Source organism: Idiotropiscis lumnitzeri, chromosome 5 (assembly GCF_059441095.1).
Source record: "Idiotropiscis lumnitzeri isolate Australia: NSW breed Sydney's pygmy pipehorse chromosome 5, RoL_Ilum_1.0, whole genome shotgun sequence".
NCBI classification, from domain to species: domain Eukaryota; kingdom Metazoa; phylum Chordata; class Actinopteri; order Syngnathiformes; family Syngnathidae; genus Idiotropiscis; species Idiotropiscis lumnitzeri.
In genome coordinates, this window is record NC_142395.1 from 21,666,276 (window position 1) to 21,681,415 (window position 15,140).

General features: G+C 41.0%; 1 protein-coding gene across 1 annotated transcript in view; it reads left to right on the forward strand.

Annotated features, from left to right (window-relative positions):
• Window positions 1-15,140, forward strand: part of znf536 (zinc finger protein 536) — a 188,549-nt gene that overhangs the window by 58,853 nt on the left and 114,556 nt on the right. Inside the window, exon 4 of the mRNA XM_088297073.1 lies at window positions 8,559-8,641. The gene's annotated coding sequence lies outside the window, so the exon portion shown is untranslated. The remainder of the gene's footprint in view (window positions 1-8,558; window positions 8,642-15,140) is intronic.

Sequence of the window (15,140 nt, forward strand, 5' to 3'; positions counted from 1 at the left end):
ATACGGTACGGTTCGGTAATGTTAGGTAATATGGTCCAATACAGCAAGGAATGCAATATAACAGACACAAAACGTGATATTGAAAGATGTGATATGATATTGCTGGAAAGATGTTCACCTATGATGAGGTACTATAGGATACAGTCAGATAAGATATGTGAGACATGTTACGAAGTGATATGCATACGATAAGGCCCGAAACAATACAGTAGAGTGTGCCATGCCATACTATGAAAGTACGATATGGTGTGGTAAGATTCGCTTTGATGACGCACAAAAGAACATAGCTGACGCGATATAACAGATTTCTCAAGATATGTGATTGTGTTCTGATACGATACAGTAAGGATTGGTCACGTGATAATTTAATTTAAATATGTGTAGAATATGTAGAATTATACTAATATATGATATGATGTGATACGGTATGGTGAAGTTCGTAAAATAAGACATGACAAGATCACGTTATGCCATGATGCAATAGCATAAGGTACAATAAGTACGAAGGTATAATAAATTCAAAACATGTCCGAATCCAAATTCTGCTCAAAGTGCCCATGTTTTGTTTAGCCCCGATTTTCACTCAGGGGGTGTGCTCACTTTTGTTGCCAGCAGTAAATACATTGTAAACGTAGTTCAACAGAAAAAAAAATGGGTTCAGCAGAAAATTGTGCGATGTGGCGGGGCCGCGATATAATAGACGATTACTGTACAAACAGGGTGCAGATAAGGCAAAAAAAAAAAAAATACATCAAATAACGGTCAACACAGACGCCCGTGTTTACTCTTCACCGATATTTCCCGCCGCCGCTCCCGCTTCACGGCGAGAGAAAAGAGCTCCCGTTAAGCGCCGCGTTTATTATTCTTCAAAGTCTTGTCTGAAAGTAATATGCTTTAAAGGCACGCCGGTGACCCCGCTCACCCTCCGCTGTGTCTACTTCGGCTTCAGCCCGCGTGCGTGCGTGCGTGCGTGCGTGCGTGCGTGCGTGCGTGTGTGTGTGTGTGTGTGTGTGTATTATTTGAGTTAAGTTGCTGCTGGGTGGCCCCCGCGCCGCTTTCGCTGTGTTAACATAAGAATGGAGACGGCGGAGGTGGAAGACTGGCAGGAGGAAATAGTGCGGGAGGGGGGCGGGGGGGCTGAAATAGTTTTCGCGTAGCGGGGGCCGCTGTTATCCACTTATGACATCAAGCCACTTTGTTGTTCGCTCTGTTTGAACACCTGGTGGCGCCGCAGCAGAACTGCATGACTCTCTTCTCGAAAGATCACCTGAGAAGAACATTCCAATCACGTTTCATTTTTACCGCCACCATTATCAGGGTTCAATTTACTCGTGCTTCAAGAAGTAAATGTCGAGGGCGAAGAAGCTGTTGGATGTCTGGACGAGGACTTTTGGGGTATTTGTATACATCAGCAAAGCAACATCGGAACATCTGGATGCGATGAAGCGCCATTTATGTAAACAAGGAGGATCTCGGCAAAGCCACCCAGCGAGCGAATGTTATTGACAAATATTTCAGCACCTCTAGAGAGACGGACGCTTGCTCGTGTTTATACGCTGAAAGAGGAGGAACACGACTTGAGATGATGAATTAAAGCCATGAAAATGCTTGTAACGCATCTTGGCGTATCGTCACGTGTCTTAACTCATTCACTACCAGCAGAGTAAAAAAAAAAAAAAAAGGTTTTTGACGTCTTTATCCGTCAATGGCAGTGAATGTGTTAGTCACTTACTTCATTGTATTGAATCGCATTTTCTCTAGTCGCGTCTCATTCTCAGTGATTTAATTTGACTGTTTTCAGAATTGGTCAACTTTTTCTTCCAGCTGACTGTATTCATATATCTTGATAGATAAGGTGTGAAACGATTCAAGGATAGTACATTTTAAAGTGGAAGGATTCCGTTCGATTCAGTAAAATTACAATTCAATTTGTTATGGTATGGCTCAGTTCAAGAGGAATGTATTTGCATCTTTTCCCTTTTTTTTTTAACACTAAAAAGCTAAGCTCAAATTTTTAACGATTTATAACTTTGTGATCGGGGGCTGGTGGCTGGTTCAAGCGATATTTTGACCATTTCATTAGTTTGTGTACAGATGCTCTCGCATCTTTTAAATCAAAACCTATTGGCTGTATATTAGGGCCGAACGATTTTGGAAAAACTTGCGATAAGTGAAATAAATGTTGACTTTAGCGATCGATATTAGTGCGATCTTGTGTCCCAAAAGAAATGACCCTTTTATTATCGAATGAACGAAAGAATGTTTTTTCATGCGTCAAAAAAAGCAAGCTCAATTTCCACTTTGTTCTGTAACATTGTATCGGAATTTGCTATATCATAGCGAATTGCATTTCATCGCAAAACAACGTATCATATCATATTGTCATTCCGCTTTGTGGCTCATCTTATTGCATCCTATCGCATCTCGTCATTCCGTGTCTTAACGTAGCTCATCAGACAGCTACGTACCTTACTGGAATATCGTATCACATCTTATGCCATGTCAGCTATGTTGTCGTTTCTTTTGTCTTTTTATGCTATGATCAGGTCCATCATTTCACATATTATCGAGTTATGCTTCACCTATGAAGCTCCCTTCTTGTACATGTCTTGCATCGCGTCGCATCGTATCGTATCTTTTGGAATCACGTTGTATCTTATCGCAATAGCTCAGGTAAGCCACCCAGCGTTATTGACAAATATTTCATGGCGGCAGCCTCGAGAGATCAACTCTGATGTTTACACACTGGCGGCGGCGGCGGCCCACTTGAGGATGCCTTTAATGATAAATAAAAGCCAGGAAAACATCTAAACACTCACATTTAACGCTCATTTGCAGCATTTGCTTGGTTTTGATGTATTCAACTTTGCAGCTCCCAGAAGAGAAATTCAGTTTACACGAAATAAAAGAGATTTAAGAGTTATTTGCTTTGCTTTGAGAGTATGCGGGTCTTGAACCTAAAAAGGCAAATAAAGTTGAGGATTTGTCATATTCCACCTTGTCTTCTTCCTAAACTGAAAGTGACCAGTCGCCGTCCACTAATCACCACTTTGCAGTGTCTACAGCAACGCAGAAAATGATGTCAATCCAAGTAATCCATTTCAGACGCCCCCAAAATATTTACAACAAATGTATTTTTAGAACAATGGCTTTTTTGCATGCAAAAACTGTGAAATGAATTTTAACGACTCAGGAGGTAACATCATTTTTACCTTTACATAGGAAGTAAATCGTAAATCGTCCCTGACTTTGATGAACGGGGTCCATTGTAACTCCGCCCCTTTTGGGGTACCCCAAATAATCTCTTTGCCACCCCTGCACGTGAGTCACTGCAGCGCTTTGGCACCTTTTTAAGGTGGCTCGGTTTGGGTCAGTTGTGTGTCCTTGAGTGAGATTTGGTGAGGTCATGAAATTTGCGTATGGGTGATTGTTACCATGGCAACAAAGGCCATCATGGGTGCATGAATGACAGGATGGAATGGATGCGTTTTACTTTTGACAAAGCAAATTAAGGCGAGCTGTCTTACTTGACGTGCTCGTAAACAAACGCCGTGACCGTGTAATGGCGGTCGTGTGTGTGTGTTTGTGTGTGTGCGTGCGTGAAAGAGAGGGGCAGGCGGACATGAGCGGGATAATAAGCGTCATGGCATCTAATCAGATTTCTAAGAGGAATTGATTGTTGTGCGGCAGGCTGCGCTTGACAATAAGCCCACATTTAAGTGTTAATTTTTATGCTAATGCAGGATGCGGCTCGGTCCCGTGACGACCCCACCCCCGCCCGCCGCAGATATGAAAATTGTCCCGTACACAAAATGTCAGCTTGGCAGCCGGCGTGAAGGCTTATAATTTATGAGCTATGTTTCTATTACTGTGTGTCACACTTATTAGGGAGCTGCATGCGCCTCTTCGTGATGTTATCTTTCAGCACCTTTGGCACCGTTTTGGTTATTTGATTTTTTTTAATTCTGACAAAATTCCGAATTTTTGTTGGCGAATTTGAACATTTCATGGATATTGCTAACTTTTTTCATTCGTTGACAAATTGCACTAAATTTCAGTTGTCAAATTTTTGGACATTTTTCAATTTTTAAAAAAAAAAAGTTCGACAACTTTTTTATGGCAATGTTTTAATAGATTATAGCAACTGTTAACTTTAAACTTTTTCTTTAACTTTAAATGTCACATTTTTGTTCAGTTTTTCCATTGTTCCAATTTTTTATGAATTTTGTAAAATTTTTCACGATTTTTTTAAAATTTTCATAGATTTTATGACTTTATTACATTTAACTTATTTTACAGAAATTCTTAACTTTTTTTCTTTGACAAATGTAACGAATTCTACATTCAAATGTTCTCTCTTTTTCACCACTTAAATTTCACCGTTCAATTTTTTTTCCTCTTTTGTTTTTCTCCCAAATTGTGACTCTTTTGACCCCAGGTTTCTCTCAATCTTATACAATTTGCACTGGTGATATTTTTCATTTAAAAAAAAAAAATTATTGTTTTAGTAAAATTTCTATTTGTGGTATTTTTTCATTTGTTTTGGTGAGTTTATTTTTTCTGACAAATTGCAATTATTTTAAAGTTAAAATGTCCCCATTTTTCGACATTTCTTATTCGGTTCTGCCATTTCTGGAAATTTAATTTTTTTTTTTTTTTTTTTTTTTACAAGTCAACTTTCATTCATCACTCATTTTTCTTCCAGTTCTTGTTAATTTTTTTCCATCTTTTGGCAAAACATTTTAAAATGTTATAAAACTCAGTTACAAGTGTCAAAAATAATCAGTAAAATCAAAAATTGGTGCATAGTTGACACGTTTTATTAATTTGCAAAAAAATCATCTGATTTCTTTACATTTTTAGTCCTTATTTTTCCCCAAACTTTTTCCCCTTTATTTTATCTCATTTTGGTAAAAGAAATACATTTTTTTCATGACAATTTACTTTCTACTGACAATTTTGAACTTGATCTATCGTAAATTTTAACTTACCTAAGACTAATTTGATTCACTTTTCATAATTCACACTGGTTTTGTGAACATTGTAATTTTTTTTTTCACATTCTGACTCGTTTGATTTTGATTTTTGCTCAGTTCTGTTTTTTTATTTCTCATTTCTTTCATTCGTTTAACCATTTTCACTTTTTTATTGATGACTTTCACCTTTTTTTTTTTTTTTTTTTTACCATTTGGTGTCCTTGTTTGACAGACGATCGAAGTAGTTTGCAGCGCGCATAAAATGTCAGCTCGGCAGCCAGCGTGAAGGCTCGTAATTTATGAGCTATGTTTCTATTAGTGTGTGTTACACTTGTTACGGAGCCGCATGTGCCTCTCCGTGCCGCCTTTCACCGGTTTCTTGAACACGCGTGCATGGACGCACGCACGCGTGCACGCGCGCTTGTTGTCGGATGGATGGTCTCAACTCAGTAGCTGCTACAGAGGCCTTTCGTGTATTATCATATATCGGGTGGTCCTTGCCCCCGGATAAAAGGCATTTTAATACGATTTAATGACATTGCCAAGAATTGTGTGTGCGTGCGTGTGTGTGTATGTGTGTGTTGGGGTATACAGGCGAGGAAGAAGAGGAGGACGGAGAAATGTGAAAATAACGTCTGTGTGTTTAACGACTGTCATGTCACCTTCACTCGGTCGCGTCCTCCACATTCCAACAACGATCGCTCATGCTGACATTTAGTGGCTTCTGTTATTTAGGAAAACAGTGAAAAGTTGGACTCGTTTGTTTGTCTGATTTTTATTTCGTTTCAATTTTTGCCCATTTTCACCGAGTTTCATTTCTGGATGAATTTTCCACTGATTTTGTAAAGTTCATCCTAATTTTGTGCAATTTTCACCTATTTTGTGGCCATCTATTACTCAGTTATTGTTTAGTCATGGCCATTTGCAGTTTTTGAAAAATTGTGGCATATTTTAAGCATTTCTACTCTTTGTTTTTTCTTCGACGATTTCCAACTATTTTCAGTCGATATTGACCTTTTGTCCTCATTTTCTTTTGACAATTTCGCAAATTTTCACTTGTTTCTTGACAGCACACAAATAGTTTGCCGCGACACTTTTGTCCGCACTCAGAGTTGGATTGTTGGAGTGTTTTTACTGGTGGCGTGGTGTTTAAATGGCGACAGCGGCATGCTGGCGTGTGGCGTGTCACTAGAACGCCAAAGCGTCCAAACTGCACTCGGCGGGCCCCAGAAAGCACACTGAAAGGTTTGGATCCAATTCACATATAGGTCAATTAAATGCACCAACATCTGCTCTCTCCCCACCATTTGCATATAGCATTCATATGTTAATCATGGCCCTTGTTTTTTTTTTTTTTTTTTCCTCTTCCTGTGTGTGTGTGTGTGTGTGTGTGCGTTTCCTTCTCCTGTACTTCCTCCCCTCCTCCCAGCCTCTTTTGTATCGCCAAACAAAAAGAGATGCCGAACATTTTTGGATTCCCTTTTTCCCGTCCTATTTCCACTTCCTCCCTGCATTAAAGGGGAGGTGAGTGCCCCCCCCCCCCCACACCCTCATCCTCGCCCCTCCAGCCCGACGGCAACGAGGATCCCCTTTAAAAAGCGGCGCCCGGTCTCCTCCCCGAGCAGCTTAATGCCTTATAAATCAATGATGACACAGATGGACCAGCGATAATCTATTTAGAATGCCTCACAGCAAATATTGTTGTGCAGATGATTAGACAGACAGTCATTTTAACCCCTAAACGCCTCCTACGCTCACATGTTTCGCTTATTTCAAACACATTTAGCAGCATGAGAGACGCTTGCTTTCGTTTGCCATTATTTTGCTTTCGAGGTCTCCTCAACTGTTGGAACCAATGTGGCCTTAAATGCGACGGAGCGTTAAATTACTCACACAAAACATTCTATTTCGCATTCACCTCATAGAGAGCATGTGGTAATTTGGTGATCAAATACAACCTTCTCATGGCCAAACTGACCCTAAAATGGCCGCTTTAAAGCAAAATGACAGTTGTCAAAACGTCTTGCCTTGCCTTGCCTTGTCTCCGAAATTTCATGTTGTCTTGTCCAACTGGGCTACTGGGTTACGGGGCTGGATGTTCCAAAAAAGGATGGAAGATGCAAGGGGGTTGTCATCAAAATTTGCAGCCTTGCTCCACCAACGTGTGATAATGATGACTAAAAACGTTCAGAATCGCCTTGCCTGTCTGTTTAGGAAACGAGGTTCGGATCAAATTTCTCTGGGGAGTTTGTCTTTGAAGAACACCTGCCAATATGATCCTTTGAAGCAAAATGGTGTATTTTTTTGGGCAAGGATTCTTGAGACATTTGGAACCATTTTCGGGCGCTGATTTTCAAAATGCCTTAATTGGTCAAAAATACATAACAAATTTTAAACAAAAATAGGAGGCCTTATGTCCTTTTTGGGTATTGCATCTTAAGCCTTTTTTTTTGGTGGTATGCTCATGGCAGACATGCCTACCAAAGATCATGTTGCTCAGTCAAAATGGCTTTGGGAGCTCTTTTTTTTTCTGAAATTGGCAAAAACTGGCCACTGGTAGTCAAATTGGGAGACTATCGGTGTCTAATTTTTCATGATTTTTTAAAAAATTGTTTTTGGGTCTACTCATGATACACCAAATTTCAGCTTACCTACCTGAACTTTGCCTCCTGTATTTTCTAAACACCTGACATTAACAAAATGACGCTAAAATGACCTCTTGGAACCAAAATTGCCGACTTGAGTTTTTTTGGGCATGGATTCTTGAGTGTTTTTTTTGCAGGTGTACTTATGATAGATGCCCGCCAAATTTCGCCCTGTTCTTCTGAACTGTTTTTTTTCATTTTTTCCCGATACCAAACATGCATTCCACCAGGATGAAGACAACTGTAAATCAGAGGTTCTGAGTATCATAATGCATTTTTAGGGAAAGGAGGGGGGGGGGGTGTCACAGTACGATGTCCTCCATCCAGGTAGAGGAGGGAGCGTGGAGGAATAGGATGAGGGCGACGATAAGGAGCGTGGGGATGAAGTGCAGCTTGTCAGAGGTGGCAGCTGGTGCGAGCTCGCCGATAAATATAAGCTGCTATCGACCGCGTGAAAATGAAAGATCCCCGAGTGGCGTGCAGTATTTAGCTTCCGCGCGGTGGCTTCGCCTTTGTCCGCCAGTAAGGGATGGATTTCCAAAACGTGCCTCCGGGCGCACGCTTTGATTTCATCGGTACCGTCGGGGTCAAATTTGACCCCTTTTGACATTTGACAGCAATAAAAAATACGCTAAATGTCATTCTTTCGATCTGAAATTTGATGACTGCTACAAGGTTTGTGTAAATGGACTCAAATAGAGTTTAGATTTACCAGTTGTTAAATGAAGTGAAATGGGGTTAGTAGTGGGAATCCTAAAAACTGTGCGACTGTGCATCATATATATATATAAATATATATATATTATTATTATTATTATTATTTTTTATTTATTTATTTTTTTAAATGAGACAGTGGGAGGGAGTTTGAAGCAGTCCAGAGAACTGTCTGCGTTTCCACCACACCTTCCACTAATTGTGGCTACTGCTGTCCCTTCAGGTGGCGTTCCCGCCAGCAGTGCCAGCCACAGGCGGCTCGATCCAACACCGAGGTTCACTCCAGTATGCTGTTGGTGTGCTAAGGTAAGCAAAGTTGCAAATACTTTATTTTACACCATTTAGTTACATTTTTCTGTAATATTTCATTATTCATAGTTTTTAAATATTTTACATTTGATTTTAAATGTGTGAACCATTATATAATAATAATATAATTTCACCACTTTCAGTCAAACTGAATTTGTTGTTTTTCTTAAACTTCTTCAGACATTTAGTTATTCAGTGATTAGGTTATTTATTTAGAACATTTTTTTTTGCCTTTCTTAAATTTTTCCTGAGGGGGGAGGGATTCTACCTGAGCACGTAGTCGAGTAAAGTAATGGATTACTCTCAGAACACTTGGAGTTGATGTGTTTTGCCTTCAGCCTGTTGCTAAACTTTATCGTCCTGGCCGTGTGATGATAAAGAACATCTCGCACACACACCAACTGTTCATCACTCACTCGCCAGTTTGACTTATCCCCAAAGGCGTTGTGTCTTTAAGCGCACGCACGCACACACGCACACACTCAACTTGTAACAATCTGGATTGTGATAATCTGCCATAATCATCCGCCACATGCCGCCTAAAAACACACTCGGGTGGCATTCCGCCGTGCCGCCTCCACGCGCCAATGTCACTACCTCCGCCGTCAATGTCACCACGTGTGTGTGTGTGTGTGTGAGCGTAGCGTGTGTGTGGGCACGTTTGTTGCGCAATTTATGTGTGGCATTAGTCTAATTGAATCGTATATCAAAGGCGTGGCGAGGCACAGGTGCTTGCAATGTCGAAAGTCAAATAGAAACAAGAAGAAATGTCGAAAATGTATTTGACATTTTTTCTACGTGCCTTGCATGCCTGCATTTCAAATTAGAGTCCCAATGTTTCTCGAATTACGGTTTGGCGTCAGATTTAAGGTTTGAAATTACAGTCAGGCTTGAAACAAAGGGCAGGGGTTTTAAAGTAGGATTTCAAACAATTTTAAGGTTTCCAATTTGGGTTTTGGGCCTGGGCTAGCACTCCAAATGAGGCGTAAGGTTTCAAATTAAGGTTTCAAGCGAGGTTAAGGTTTTAGATATGGGTTCTGAGCCCAAGTGAGTGTTTCAAAGAATGATTGAGGTTTTAAACTAAGGTGTTAAACAAGAGTTACGGTTTCAAGAAAGGGTTAGGGTTTCAAGCATCGGTTTAAAATTTCAAATAAGGTTTTCAAGACAGGATTAAGGTTTGGAATTAGGGTCAAAATTGCAAATTTAAACAAGGTTTAGGGATTTAAAGTAGGGTTTCAAAACAAGGTTTTGAGCCCGGGTTTGGATTTCAAACAAAGTTTAGGTTTTAAAGTAGGTTTTCAAAAGCTTTTGAGGCGAATCAACAAGAGACAGGGTTCCATACAATAGTTATGATGTAAAATTAGGGTTCCAAGCCAGTGTTAAGGTTTGTAACAAGGCTCAGCGTTTCAAATCATAGTTTTAAAGAAAGGTTGCGATTTCATGCAAAAATGTCAAGGTCAGTTTTCAATTTATGGATTCAAGATCGTGTTGGGGATTGAAATGAAGGTTTAAACTCGAGGGTTGGGTTTCAAACAAGGGTTTAGGATTTCAATATAGGGTTAGGGCTTCAAGCTTGAGTTGGATTGCCTTCTAATTTTGCTTCAATGAAGTCATGTTGTTTGTTTGTTGATTTATTTATTTATTTTTAGCTCAGTTTTACGGTGCGTGTAAAACGTGGAGCGTTCCTTGCCGGTGGTGGAGGGGGCAAACGCCATTTCCCCCCACCACGTCCCCTCCGTCACCTCTCCAACGAGACGGATGATAAATTCCGGGCGGCGACGGCCGCAACAGCTGTCGGCAGACAGGCCTGATATGAGAATAGCAGCATAGGATGAGCGGGCATTAAAAATGAATATGCTATTTAGCCTCGGTGTATTTTAGGTATTTGACATTTTCATGTCCGGACAGCCGCAATTTATTCATAGTGCACAGGAGACGGGCAAGAAAAAAAAAAAAGAAAAAAGGAAAAGAAAATCAGCAGAAAAGGGCGCTGGCCGGCCGGTCGACCGAGCAGGGGGTGGACGGTGGCGCCGCCTCACCTTGTGAGGTCACGCCATTGGAAACTTTTAAGGCGGCCTAATATGGCATGTTTCTTTGATTGAGTATTACGAGATATTCTTTGAAAATTCCAACATTTCATTTAGTTTTAAAGTACTTTATTTTATGTATTGCAGTTCATGTTATATTTCGTAAACTCATTTTTATTTTACAAAATAAGTTTCAAATGTGTTTTTTCCTCATATTTAATTCTTGTACTTTAAAAGAAATTCCTCATTATTACTGTGATTGACATTTATTTAATTTTTATTTTTATTTAGTTTTTATTTTTATTTTTTTACTTGTATTTTCTATTTCCTGATTTACTCTTTTATTTATTATATTAGTTCATTTAAATTTTCATTTATTTAACATTATTCACCTGATCATTTTTGTCATTATAATTTTATTAGTTTTTTTATTTTATATTCAAATGTATGTTTTTGTTTTCAGCTTTTCTTTTCTTTTATTATTATTATTATTATTTATTAATTTACTTTTCAGTTTTATTATCATGTTTTTTAATTTTATTCTTTTACTGCCTGTTTGTTTTAACTTTTATCTTTTTATTTTATTACTCTTTTCACATTTTAACTTGGATTATTCTTTTATTTTATTTGTCCTGAACTAAACTTACTGTTTTCTGTCAGTTTTCTTTTTTAATTGTTCCTATTTTGATATTTTCTTTGTAAAATCAACATTGCCCAGTAAGTTATTCTCAGTACACAAGTTTCTATCAATCACGTTTCATATCGTGTCATTTATGAGCGTGTCCGGCATTGAATGCGTTGGATTCCTATTTGACCAGCGACTGTCGTTGATTCACGTGTTGGCCCGGAGGCCGTTTTCAAATGTCGACACTTGCCCACGGCGACGTGCACGCTCACTTTAACCAAAATATTTAACTTCAGCTTCACATTGTATTGCGTATTCAGTTCAATCTGGAGCTTGAGGTCTTAAAGTAGAGCTCGGGTTTTAAATTACGGTTTCAGACAAAGAAATTAATTAATATTTTCTAAGTAGGGTTTCAAGCCTGGGTTTGCATTTGAAACCGCTGCTTTCATACCAGTGTCAGAACATCAAATTAGTAAGTAGCCAGGGTTAATAGAGTTCCCAAATTTGGATATTTTTTACTTAGGGGCGTACTCACCTTGGTTGCCAGCGGTTTGTCCATGAATACAAGTGTGTGTGTGTGTGTGTGTGGGTGTAGTTACTTTCAACAATGCTGAATGTTCTAACCCGAGGGAGTGTTTAACAACACACTGTTTAACACCTTAATCTCGGTTACGGCGATAAAAACGCAGGATGGGAGTGTAACGGCAAGAGAAGGAAGCAGGAAAGCGGCGCCGGTTTTCTTCCCACCTGTTGGATGCTCAGCTTCGGCTTCCCGCGCTCGCTACAAAGCCGGCGACGAATCAAAGCCCCCCGAGAGCCGCGCGTGCTATATGAAAGAAAATGTTTTAACAAGCGTCGTCTTTTTCTCCTCTTAAGTGGAAGCGTTTGACTTGCTGCCTCCGTGAAGTCTTTCAACATCACACGACAATTACAAGTAAGAGTAAAAAAAAAAAAAAGACAATCGTAGACGTCAAGTTGTATTTTTCCTGGCTGAGGCTAAAGTGACTTTGAGTCGGCGGCCTCCTGTCGCTCGCCATCACTCAAGTGTCCTCATTAGCATTTTGTAGACTTCCAATAGCGCCCCCTCCCTTTTGCTCGCTGACACTCAGCTCCAGGGGGGGACACGATGATCGTCATCCAACAACCGCCGCCCTGTCACTCACTTTAACCGCACTTGACTTCTCTAACCTGCTGACGACGTTCAACACCTGTGCCGGTTTTCCACCAAGGGTTAGGGATTCAGGCCATGCTTATTGTTTCAATTTCGGGTTTCAATCCAGGGCGAGGGTTCCAATCTAGACTTTTAAGACAGTGTTCGGGTTTTAAGTTGAGATGGGCCAGTGCCGATACCAGACACCGATACTTAAGGTGAACAAATCTGACATTGGAGCTGCCACTAAACTGTGACAGTTTGACACATCAGCGAATCATTATCAGAATCAGAGGTGTTTCTTCACAATTTTTTGCCATCGAAAATTGCAAGTTTTAAACCAGGGTTTGGGTTTCAAACTTGTTGAGCATTTCTGAGTAACAAAATCAAAGTCAGGTCATTGTCGTGGCAGGGTTTCAAGTTAAGGTTAGGTTTTCAAAGTTGGGTTTCAAATTCAAGTTTTTGTTTCAAATTAGGGCGTCAAGCATGAGTTAGCGTTTAAAAGTAGGTTTGAAATTAGGGTTTCAAGACAGGGATGATGGTTTCAAAGTAGGTTTAACGCTTTGAAGTAGGGTTTCAAGACAGAGAAATTTGTATTTATTTTTTTTTTTTAAGTCAATTTTAGATTTTCAACTAAGTGTTGGAAGGCAAGGTTAGGGTTTCCAAGTTGGGTTTCCAGACAGGGTTAAGGTTTTCAATTAGGCTTTAAACCAGAGTCCAAGTTTTCAAACTAGTTGTTTGGGTTTCAAGTTAGCGTTTCAAAGTCGGGTTTCATGCTCGGGTTAACGCCGTGGCAAGCTAAACTGGACACGTCGGCAGTTTGAGGCGGTAACACGACAAGACAAATGCAGTCCAGACGGACCAAAACACCGCTTGAATAATTGATGATGTCACTTGATCTTTAGGCTTCTCCGATTAATATACCGTCTACGCCTACCTGATATGAACGTCAGTCAGGATGTGCTCATCAACTCCAAACATGAAAACTCAAACAAGAAACGTAACACCAGCACGAGTGCAACTTTAGGACCACAACGGACCAAAGTCCACGAGACGTCATGATCGGACCGCCCACGAAGTAACGCTTTCGGCAGCCATTTTATTCCAATAAAAAACTGCTCCTGCAAACGTTGCCCAACTGCTACCAAATTTGAACCATGTGCAGTCTACACGACAGACGGACAAGTCTCCGTCATGACAGGATGCAGGAAGTCCAGAGAAAAACTGACCAGGAAGTTGGACTTTTTGGGTCCGTTATTTTGGCGCAAATTCCAGGGCTCATAATTTGACAAAATCCGAATTTGTACACAAGACAGATTATTTATCCTAAATTGCGAAGCACAGACTAATGTGGGCTGAGCATGTCATCAAAGTTGGATTATCATTCATCGCTGCTCACCGCTTTCATTCCATTTGTGTCCTTTTGTTGTAATCTTTCTACATTTGTTTATAATTCTACTAAAAGTGTTGCTCCACCATTCTACAAAATGCTTCCACAAAGGACTTTCCCTCCTCCCGATCCAGCGCACTTCGCTCTTTCTCTTTCCTTTGTGGGGTTCGCCCGCCCGCCTGCTTGCTGCCTCGCCACCGCGAGCTTCCTGAATTAAAGCGGCAGCTTCCTGTTCTTTGATATGCACGGCCACATCTGGGCCGCCGCTCGCCAGGCCGTGCCGCTTAATAACAATCACCTTCCCTTTCACTGGGCCTTGATTGTTTCTAATTGGCCCTGACAGATAGTAGCTGACAGGCGGCCGCCGCCGCCCCTCCCTGCGTGACCCGCGCTCGCTCGCCGCACTTATAAGGCCTGTCATTTTTAATATTTGATTTTCGCTTCGTAAAAAGTTATGTGTTTTAGAGCTGTCACCCTCCCTCCCCCTCAATCATATGATGAAATCAGTTTTTAAGTGGCGGTGGTGGCGAAGGCGGTGAAAGCAGTGGCGGTCGCCTCTTGGCCCTCGTCTCCCTTTTTAAAGCCCCCCCCCACCCCCCACCTCATAGCCCCCCTCCTTGCTTAATTGTCCCACCGTTGTCATCATTCCTGGCTCTCGCCGCTTCCTCCTGTCGCCTCCGTTCAGGCTCTCGCCGAGTGCGTGGCGGCGGGATCACGCATCAAATATTCACGCGTGCGGCGGGAGCGTTTGGACAAATGGCGTCCACATCTGAGCACGCCTCAAGTGTTATTTGCGCGCCATTGATTCCCGTTAAAGTTGTACGGCGCAGCTAGGAAGGCACATCAGGCAGGCCGGCGGATCATTAAATGAAAAGACGGATTCATCGACAGCTTGACGGATGACATTTTGTGGCGCGATCCATATTGGCCTTCAATAAAAACACAATTTGGAGCTTAAGACAAAGAGGATGAAGGGGGGAGGGCGAGGACGACTGGAAAGGAGAATACTCTAGCTTCACTTCCTGAGGTCCAGCACAAATGCAGGAAATGTCATCTTTTAAATATTTGCAATTTTGCCGTTGGTTCACGCTTGGAGTAGTGCCCGGCGGTGATTGACATGCTGAATTCAGATGCAATTGTTAAGGGTCATCTGGACCAGTTGTGGTTCTGGTTTCCTTTGCATGTGTGCGTCTCCAATGAATGTGTTTGGATTACAACAGTGTTGCTGAAAACAAGACTTTGTGTTGACGTGACACACGTGTGGCACCTCAAGTGTGACAGGATGCACAGGATGCCCTTATTGG